The 9,400-nt window shown below is 47.9% G+C and overlaps 1 long non-coding RNA gene across 1 annotated transcript; it reads left to right on the forward strand.

The window, feature by feature from the left end:
- The first annotated feature begins 211 nt into the window (after positions 1-211).
- Positions 212-7,910, forward strand: LOC104546590. Its single transcript, XR_728184.1, has 2 exons — positions 212-518; positions 7,489-7,910. It is a non-coding gene; the product is annotated as an uncharacterized LOC104546590 (long non-coding RNA).
- The last annotated feature ends 1,490 nt before the right edge of the window (positions 7,911-9,400 follow it).

Genomic DNA, 9,400 nt, shown 5'->3' on the forward strand with positions numbered 1-9,400 from the left:
AGACGTTGTAATTATTATGGGATTTAGGGGTGTGTGGAAATGACTCACAGAGACGTTTCCCAGCCAGCAGGCTCTTGGAGCCAGGTGAGCTCTTTTCTGGAATGTGAAGCATGCAGCGCTGCAACTGGGAGGAACAGGTTTGACAGGACATTTAAAGTTGTTCACGGCAGCCAGCCTCTTCAGAGCCACATCCCTGCTTCACCGACCTCCCAGCTGGATGTTCCTCTCCGCCACGCTGGCCTTGGTGAGCTGGAAAGGATGGACACACTGAGAAGGAGCCTGTCTCGCTGGAAGAGGTACCACATTAAGGTGCACCTGGCTGACGAGGACCTGATGATGCCCCTGACGGTCAAGCCCAGAGACACGGTGATGGACCTACGGGCTCACTTAGTGCGGGAGGGCGTCACTTCCTGGAAGAAGACATTTTATTACAACTCCAGGCAGCTTGAGGAGCACGAGACTCTGAAAGAAGCCAATATCCAGAATGGCTCTGTCCTGCTTCTTGTCAGCAATAAAAGGTAGGCGAGGAGCTTGTTCGCAGTGGGGGCAGTGCAAAGCAAGGGGAACGCTCTGCGTGTCTCAGCCCTTCAGGACACTATCCTGGTGGGGTTTACAGAAAGCAGATCAGGAACTCAACCCTGTGATTTCCAGCAGGCAGACTGAGATTCAAGGCTCTTCAGCTCCAGACATGCTGTGGTGTGAAATAAGAGGGTAAGAGGAGGAGGAAATCTGGTTGATGCTGTCTGACCTGTCTCTGGTCAGGTCCTGCTTTCCCGCTTGTCACAGAGACAAGATGTGCAAAAGCGCAAGGGAGATTCTTTTTAGTAGATATTTTCTGCAAATATTTGGGGGTGGCACAGTCCTGCTTTGACAGGAAAGAGCTGTGAGTCGCCAGCTTACAGCAAATCACAGTGAGTGCTGGACAGAGATGGCAAGAGGCTGCAGCTGCCCAAAACGTGTCCAAATTGTGGCAGTTACGTACAGTGAGACTTCCAGGACAGCCAGTGCAAAGGAGATCAGTCAGAGCAAGTCTTAATTTCAGTGGGGTTTAAAGCTGAGGTGATGGACCTAAGACGCAAGGTGAATTTAATCCCACCTGTGCTGTCTTTCCTAATTTTTCCCATACCCTAATTTTGGGGATCGATCCCGAGACCTCTGAGTTATGTGTCTATGCTGGTCAGAGCTTCTCCTGCAGAAAAAACCTGCACTAAAGACCAGATCCTGATTATGTGCCACATACTGGAGTGGTCCTATTTTCCAGTCCAGAGGCAGCTTGAAATATCACACAAAGAAGATTTAATAAAGCATTTCCTTTCAGAGCTCAGCCAGACACCAGAGATTTCACATCGCTCAGCTAACTGCAAACCCCAAGTCACCCACGGCCCCTTTCTCCAACATCTCATTTCAGCTTTCTGATTAACTTGGCTCAGCTCCTCCTTTTCACCTTGTTTTTAATGGCAGGAGCATTTCTACTTCTTGTTGTTTCCAGTGTCTATTTTCCTAAATTGTTCAGCCTGAATTTTTGAAAGTAAAAAAGGACTGGAAAGGACTCGGTTGATGGAGCGCACATATTGACGCTCTTTTGACAGATGCCTGATTTCCATAACGTGCTATGCACCTTCCCACATGCTGCAAAAGCAGGGTGTAACTGCAGCCATGCAAAAATCACCAGGAGATCCTGTCCCCGGTGTGCCGAGTTCAGCGTGCCCACCCAAAATCACTCGCCATTTTGGAAAATTTAGAGCCTGTTGCTCAAAGTCTCAGCTAAATTTTTGTGAGTACATGAAAAAAGGGAATGGGATTTCTAATATTTTTCTCCTTGGATTCCATCAAAACCGTCCTAAACAAGCACCTTTGGCCAATTTCGTGCTCCTTTTCCCAGGGCTGGGTGCATTGTGGGGTTCCACAGTCTCTCCCTGAAGCCACATCTCTCCTTGAGTTCTTGGACATGAGGGATTATTGGGTTGTGACCACCTCAGCCATTCCCAAAGTATTTTGTGTGGTGGTAGCAATAAATGCCCAGATATTTGGGATACATTTCTCTAAAAGCTCATGGGAGTGACTGAGCTATCGTTATAGCGTGCCCCCCCAGATATTTCTTGTGTGTGGCTTGGCAATGATCACCCTGCTCAGTCCTGGGCTGAGCGCAGCCTCTGTGACTCAGCACCTTGCCCGGTCCTCAGCGTGCAGAGGGCTGGTTTTTGGAAGGCTCTCTCTATTGACTTCCACTGGGAATTAGAAAATACAGAGTGGGAGAAGGCAGGTGCTGCATTGCAGTTGAGATACAGCACTACTGTGAGCCTATCTGGCCAGATCTTTAGGTACTATAAATCCACATTATGGATTAATATAATACAATTTTTACGTGCTGCTCCAGTAGTGTCCATGGAGATACGCTGGCCTGTATCAGCTGGGTAACAGCATGCAACCTTGGAGAATAGGAGGAGAGCAGCCTGCGCAGTGCTGGGACTGTCTAGGAGGCACAGGAGCAGAGGGGAACAGAGAACGTGGTGCTGGGTTTGGCCAGCAGCCCTGAGGATTTAAGAGTTGGTTTTAGTACTTCACTGACTCAGTGAACTATGGACCCTCTCCATCAAAGGTCAGCATCAGCTTCTTACATTCTCCCCGAAACTCTCGGTGTCTCCTACTTGCTCTTTTGTACCGAGGTGCCAGCCAAGCAGAGCTATATTAATTCCAAAAGTGGAGTTGCTCTGATTGCCAAGGTCTGCAGCTCAGTGTTGTGCCTATAAATATTAATGGTCACTCTGTATGCTACGTGTTCCTACAAGGGGCTCACGGGACAGTTTACTCTGAACCAGAGAAAACATGAAAATGACCCTATTTTTCATCCAACCCCCCCCCCCTTAATGCCTTTGTAGATAATTGGCATTTAGCAAAGGCCAAGTCAGCATTTCCTCTTCTTGCTCGTGTTTTCTGGGGTTTATAACTTAGTCATAAAAATTCACTTAAGGCTGCAGCTTGGCAGGAAGGGGATCAGCATACCAGCTAATGCTGAAAATTTATCTGGACCTTAGTGTTCAAAAGTTCAAGCAAGCCATTCTGGAGTTCAGTCAACATGACCTCTTGCCCTAGGAAAACACACGGGCAGGCCAGAACTGGGAATATCACATCCACTGAGGACGCAATTCCCCCTTGTGCAGAGCTTGTTAATCACATTACTGCTGCACTGATTGAGATTGCGATCCTGTTGCAGTAGGAGCTGAGCAAAGAACACGCTGAAAAACAGTTTCTGCCCTAGAGAGCTACATATTACAATAACACAGTTTGCAAGTGGGTAAAACAAGCAAAGCAAGACTTGAAATGTGAATGAACAAGCAAAGAGAAACCCCCAGCTCGGTGGCCTTGGGCCAGCTCATGGTGTTCAAGTCATCATTGCCCAACGCAAGGAGACCACCAGCGAGTCTCGACACGAACAGAGCAGCCATCCAGCACAGATGCAAGAGCACCCAGAAGGGCATGCAGCAGGCTGTCCCAAACGCCCGAGGCGTGATCAGTCCTGGCGCTGCGGACCACGCCACGGCAGAACCTGTTTGGCTCGCCCTGGAGGTGGTGCAGGGCCCCAGAGCCAGGGAGCTGCTCAGCTGGTCTGGTGATGATGTGGGAGTTCCTGAAACTGGCACCACGCTTCCCGAATTTTGACTGCTGCAGTGAGCCACCGGATGCTGTTTGCCGGCTCGGTGTTGTGGAGCACCAGCCAAAGAGGCCTCCCACAGCGTAGTGAGCAGCGACGCTGGATAGTGAGTGTATGGCATCAGCTGCTTCTTGCTGATGATCTGCTGGCTGCATTTTGATGTTTGATCTTAAATGGAGGGATATTGTTTTGAACTGCTGAATCCACTACTTAACCCATGAGCTATTTCAAATAAGGATTTGAAATAATCTGTTCCTAAGGAAGTACACCTCCAGCTGGATCTGGACATGGTACAAGCACATTGACAGAGCTTTTGCACTTGGTTTCAGGCTCCTTTCTTATGTGGTCATCTCCAGCAGTCAGACAAGGTCATACTAATAAATAAACCAGTGCCTGGCCTACTCTCTGTTGCAATCCTGGAGTATTGCACTGCAGTTTTGGCCCAGTCCAGGTGCATTTCAGGAACTAGCATGGGCCAGGGACTGTTCCTTATGGGCTGTCTGGATGTGACCAGACAAGTTTGGAGGGTAAGAATATGAAAATACTGGCCATTCTGTGCCAGCTGTCCTCTCAATGCGGAAGAAAGTCCCAAGCACATTTAATTTACTGCCATAGACTCGGGCACAGCACATGGAATCTTCTCAGTCTTTTAGGAGCTGAGGTTCATTGAAGCTGCTCTCATCATATAAGGCTTGCCTGGAGAATGGAGTTCAGTAAGTCATTGGTGAATAGGTTAAACGAAGTAGATGCCGGCACTGAGTTTCACAGAAGTCTATTATCTGGAATCTCTTGGTGTTGATTTTCTGGCCTGGAGCCACCTGAAAACATCTATCTCAGGGCATTAGCTCAGTTACCATAACAACTCATCCAGGAACAACTCCTGACAGCTCCAGGAGAAGACCAAGGTCCCACGTGATGTAAAAACCACTCTTGGGTCACGATAAGCACAGCTGTGATTCTCCCTCTTCTGCAATCCAGCCTCAGTATCCCTGGTGAATGCCAGTGCTTCTACAACTTTTAATATGCTTGGGACCCTGCTTTATCATTCAGAGGCTGTTCAGCTGAGTTTTCCAAAGGTCCATCCACTCAAGGAGCTACCTCCTGGCACAGTAACAAAACCATCCATCTTTGGGGAACCCAGCTAATTCCCTTATTGGCATTCAGTTTACAGTCTCTGATTTTTGGCTTCATACATGAAAACTAGGATGGAGCCTTGGCATGAAAACTATGACTGAGCCACTCGCATACTGTCCAGTTTAGCTGATCCTCAGACACTACTGCCCGACTCCCGTGAAGACCTAAGGATCAATGTTTTAGAGACACCCAGCAGTGGCTCACTCCAGGCTTGTATTACTCCAACATCCTGTCACCCCTTCTCACTCTCACAGGAATTGCCTGAGAAGCAGTAACCAACCACTGCAGATGATGTTGGATCTCTAGAAAGAGAAACCAAAAAAATAATGGGATCTAGACAGTCTCACCCTGTGTAGAAGCTGACATTACAGCCCAGACATGAATTATGTCCCTTACCCTGGATTTCAGTGTGATTCTGTGATGCCTGCTCCTTGCACTGACCTTCCAGCTCCTGGGGTTGCTCAGCAATTACTCCTCAGCATGAAGCGGGGCCTTTTCGCTCCCATCCAACTACTACAGACTTGCCCTGTTAAGCTTAGGCCTAGCAGCAGGCTCCAAGGCATCTCACAGTTGGATAACGATCCTTTAAATAGCACTGGGAGTCTCTCTTCTCAGGGAGACCTAATTAAGTTCTTCAGCACATGCTTAGACATATGTTGACCTGGTATGGCCTTAACAGGCCTGCTTCCATCTACTGGCTTAAAAAAATATCCTCCTGGAGATGCGTTACTGAGGCGACAGCCAGGTGGGGGATGGACTTCTCCATCTCCGTGGCTGAAGGTAGTATTTCTGTGTACTACTCACGGGCCAAGCTCTCTGCTGGTATGAACTCCTTGAGATCAGTTAAGTGATTTTTAAGTTGCGGAAGCACTGGTGCAGTTACCTCTGCTGACCTCTTGCAGCGTACAGGCCAGAAAATGCCACCTGTGTTTAGCTCAGTTACTTACTGTTCAGCCCAAGAAGCTCATTTAACAAAAGCAGAGGCTTGCATCAGCGGGGAATGTGGCACATAGGATCCGAATTCCTCCCCTGTGCAGCTGAATGGGATTGCAGCAGATGAAACCAAGCTGATGTGTCCCATGGGGATCTGTCTTGGCTCTAGGCAAAGAATTAATGAATGGAAAGTACATTCTAACCCAGGTTATTTTCTGGTTTGATACAGCACAGCTCCCTGAACTTCTCTGTAGTTGTGTTGATTTACACCAGGCGAGGGTTGGCAGGACAAGGGGTAATGGTTTTATATTAAGGGAGGGTAGATTTACACTGGATATAAGGAAGACATTTTTACAATGAGGGTGGTGAACACTGGCACAGGCTGCCCAGAGAGGTGGTGGAGGCCCATCCTTGGAAGCATTCAAGGTCAGGTTGGAGTTGAGGAGGTCCCTGCTCACTGCACAGGGTTTGGAGGAGACGGCCTCTAAAGGCCTCTTCCAACCCAAAGCACTCCATGTCTCTGGTTTTGACCAGTTGGGATAAATTTCCTCTCCTGAACATAAGAAAAAAGCTTTTTCACTGTGAGGGTGCCAGAGCACTGGACCAGGCTGCCCAGAGACATTGTGGAGTCTCCTTCTCTGCAGACATTCAAAACCTGCTTGAACGCGTTCCTGTGTGACCTGGTCTGGTGATCCTGCTCTGGCAGGGGGCTTGGACTGGGTAATCTTTCAAGGTTCCTTTCAACTCCTAATATTCTGTGATTCTGTGATCCTGTGATCCTGCGTGCTGGTGTTTTATGGGGCAGATGCGCTACAGGGTGGCCTTACAGCAAATCCTTGGCTATTAGAATCCCCTGAAATTTCAAGTGAGGAAAGAAGGGCTGGAATATGAATCCTGTTTGAGGTTTTGTAGAAAACCCAGTAGGAATTGAAAGCAGCCTAAGTAGACTTTGGACTTCTCTAAGTCTCAATGAAATGTTTGCAGCTCATTTTGTTGTCTGCATAATTGCAAAGAGCAATTTACAGGAGTCAAAAGGCTCTGCCCTGCGCTTACTGGCTCAGCAGGGTGGGGTGGCTGCCTGGTAGAGCTGCTCCCTATGGGCCATGAGTATCTTGGTTGCAGTCCAAGGCACCATAAAGAGCTCTCTAAGCAAATGCTAACCCTGAAGACGTACCCCTAGAAACCTGCAAGAGCTTCAGCCTCTGTTCTGGACACTCCAGGGGATAGCCCTAGATGTTTTCTCAGGGTGTTCAGAAGAGTAACTAAGAAAATAATCCTACTTTTGCTAGGCTTAAGTTTTCTATGCAGGGTCTGTACCCTTGTCAGAAAGTGTTTATGGAACCACAACCCCAGAAAACCACCATTTAATGCTAATGCACGGGAGTGAGAATGTCTAGAGCAGTTCAAGCTCTGTCGCACTGTAAACATCCTCAAAGTGCTCCTAAAGCTACAGGCTGCCCTTGTTCTAAGATGAAAAATGAATTTCCAGGAGCATGCACTAAAGAGGGAGAGCCTTGCTTATGAGACAAAGGCTTCCAGACAGTTGTAGATTATCTGAAGGAGGGTGAAGGCGTATTTCACGGAAGGATAAACAGGTTTGAAACCCCGCAAGTGGCTTATCCTCAGCTACACTGTGTGACCGAAAAAACAAAACAGTCAGAGGCTCAGGTTTATATTCTCCTCACGCCTGGGTCAGTGCCTCCTTGGTCAAATACCATTTTTGATTGCATGTCTAGAGCACTCCAAGTATTTGCCTGTTTCTTATTCAGATAATGCCAAAGAGCACAGCCAGAGCCATGAGAGAAGGGAAGTGTGACAAAGGCTGAAGGGAAGCAGATGGAAGAGAGCTTGGCCATGGAAAGGCAGCCTGGTCACCAGTGTTTGGTAAGTCCCTTCCTGCACGCCAGCTCCAGGACTGTTCAGAAAGCAGCTCTGGGTGTTTTCAGCACAGTGCCCATGAATAATGAACCCAAACAAAACAACAAATAACGTTTCCTCATCAGCGTGCCATGTGGCCTCAGCTGCCAAAGGAGAAGCATGGGTAAGACTGACTCAGCTCCTGAGGGCAGTGAATCAGAGCGAAATGCCCGGGAACAGGGGACTTCTGCCTGGGTGATGAAGCGAGAAGGAGCTGAGATGGACTTTGCTTAGGGCCCTGGATGGGGACATCGGACATCCAAGACTCCTCCCAGTGCTCTCACAGGATTCCTCAGTAAGTGGCTGATCTTGCCCTTTGTTTTTCCTACGTCTAAGTCTGAGATAATCTCTTCTTCCCTTTCTCCCACTCTTTGTCCATCCAGCTGTAAGCGGCTCAAGTTAGCGACTGTCTGGGCTCCCGAGCAGTTCCTATACAACAGGATCCTGATTTTGAGGTTGAAGGCCCTGTACAACCTGGAGTTTGACAGCCTTTACATATCCAAAGGACAGATACTGCTTGGTCACTGTTACAGCAACTACCTCACCTGACATTAGGGACCCACTGTTACACCAAAACTGCCATATTTTTGAGCCGTATTTTTGTGTTTAAAAGGCAGGGAGCCTCCTTGTGTTGTTCTTCCATCTGTGTGCCAGTCCCCCAGCTCCAATAACTCCTGAACCAACTGACCTGACACAACCCAGTCTGATGGGGAGAGGTCTCACAGGCCCAAGATCCCTGCAATTTTCATGACAAAACAGCAGCTGGATAGAAGAGAGACATTTAAGTTAATATCCTACTGAAGGAAAGGTAATTACACCTCTTGCTCCCTATCTATTTTGAGATGCAGCAGCCAGGTGACCAGCTGGCATTTAGATGTGGGCTGGTCAACCAGTACCTGCCTTGCTTCAAACCAGCGACCGCACTTGCTGCTCCTTGTGCGTAAAGCAAGAAGCTGCTGGAAGAGCCGAGGATTTTACTGGAGAGGCCTGGAGGGGATAAGGGTGCTCTGGGGATACGACAGTGAGCTGGGACCACCACGAAAGGAAGAAATGAAAAGCAGTTTTAATATGAAAGTCAGGAGAACGGATTTCACCAGTCCCCTGCTGGGAGAACAACTTGGGTTTTAGGTTCAAACTTATTTTCGGGACAAAATGGATGTTTCTTTAACCAGTAAAGTACTTCCCCCAGAAAATGTCAATGAGTGGCAACTGTCTTACCAAACCCCCCAAACCTGCATTTTCTGTTTTTCAACTGAAAAACATGCCTTTCTGGTCTTTTTCAGTAATGAGAAAGCATCTGATTCTTTTTTTTCAACAAAAGTATTTGAAGAAATGCTACTGAAAATAGAGTTTCTAATTTCCCTTTTTCCCCCCCTAAATATTTCCCCAAGTACTTCCTTGGACTCTGCACAGAAAGAGACTTTAAGAAAGATGTGAACAAAGGCACAGGTGAAGATCTTTCAGCCCAGGCAACTGAGATGGACAAAGAGTGGGACAGGACTAAGCATGGGAAGAGGGAATTTGACTTTTCCAAGGTCACCCACCAAACTGGGCGCCCAGTGGGAAGCGTACTGGCACGGTTGGGTCAGCATTTCTGCCACTTGACCACGCGGTGCCTCTGCGCGTCCCTCTGTCCTGAAATAATGAGTTTCCTGGAGCAGAGCCAGCGCTCTCCTAAGTGCTCAAAGAGCACCTCGTGCAGCCCTAGCTGCAGTCATAAATAATAATTTAAATGTTGTTATTATTATTATTATTAATAATAAT

This window comes from Mesitornis unicolor, unplaced genomic scaffold (assembly GCF_000695765.1).
Source record: "Mesitornis unicolor isolate BGI_N332 unplaced genomic scaffold, ASM69576v1 scaffold32169, whole genome shotgun sequence".
Taxonomy (NCBI): Eukaryota; Metazoa; Chordata; class Aves; order Mesitornithiformes; family Mesitornithidae; genus Mesitornis; species Mesitornis unicolor.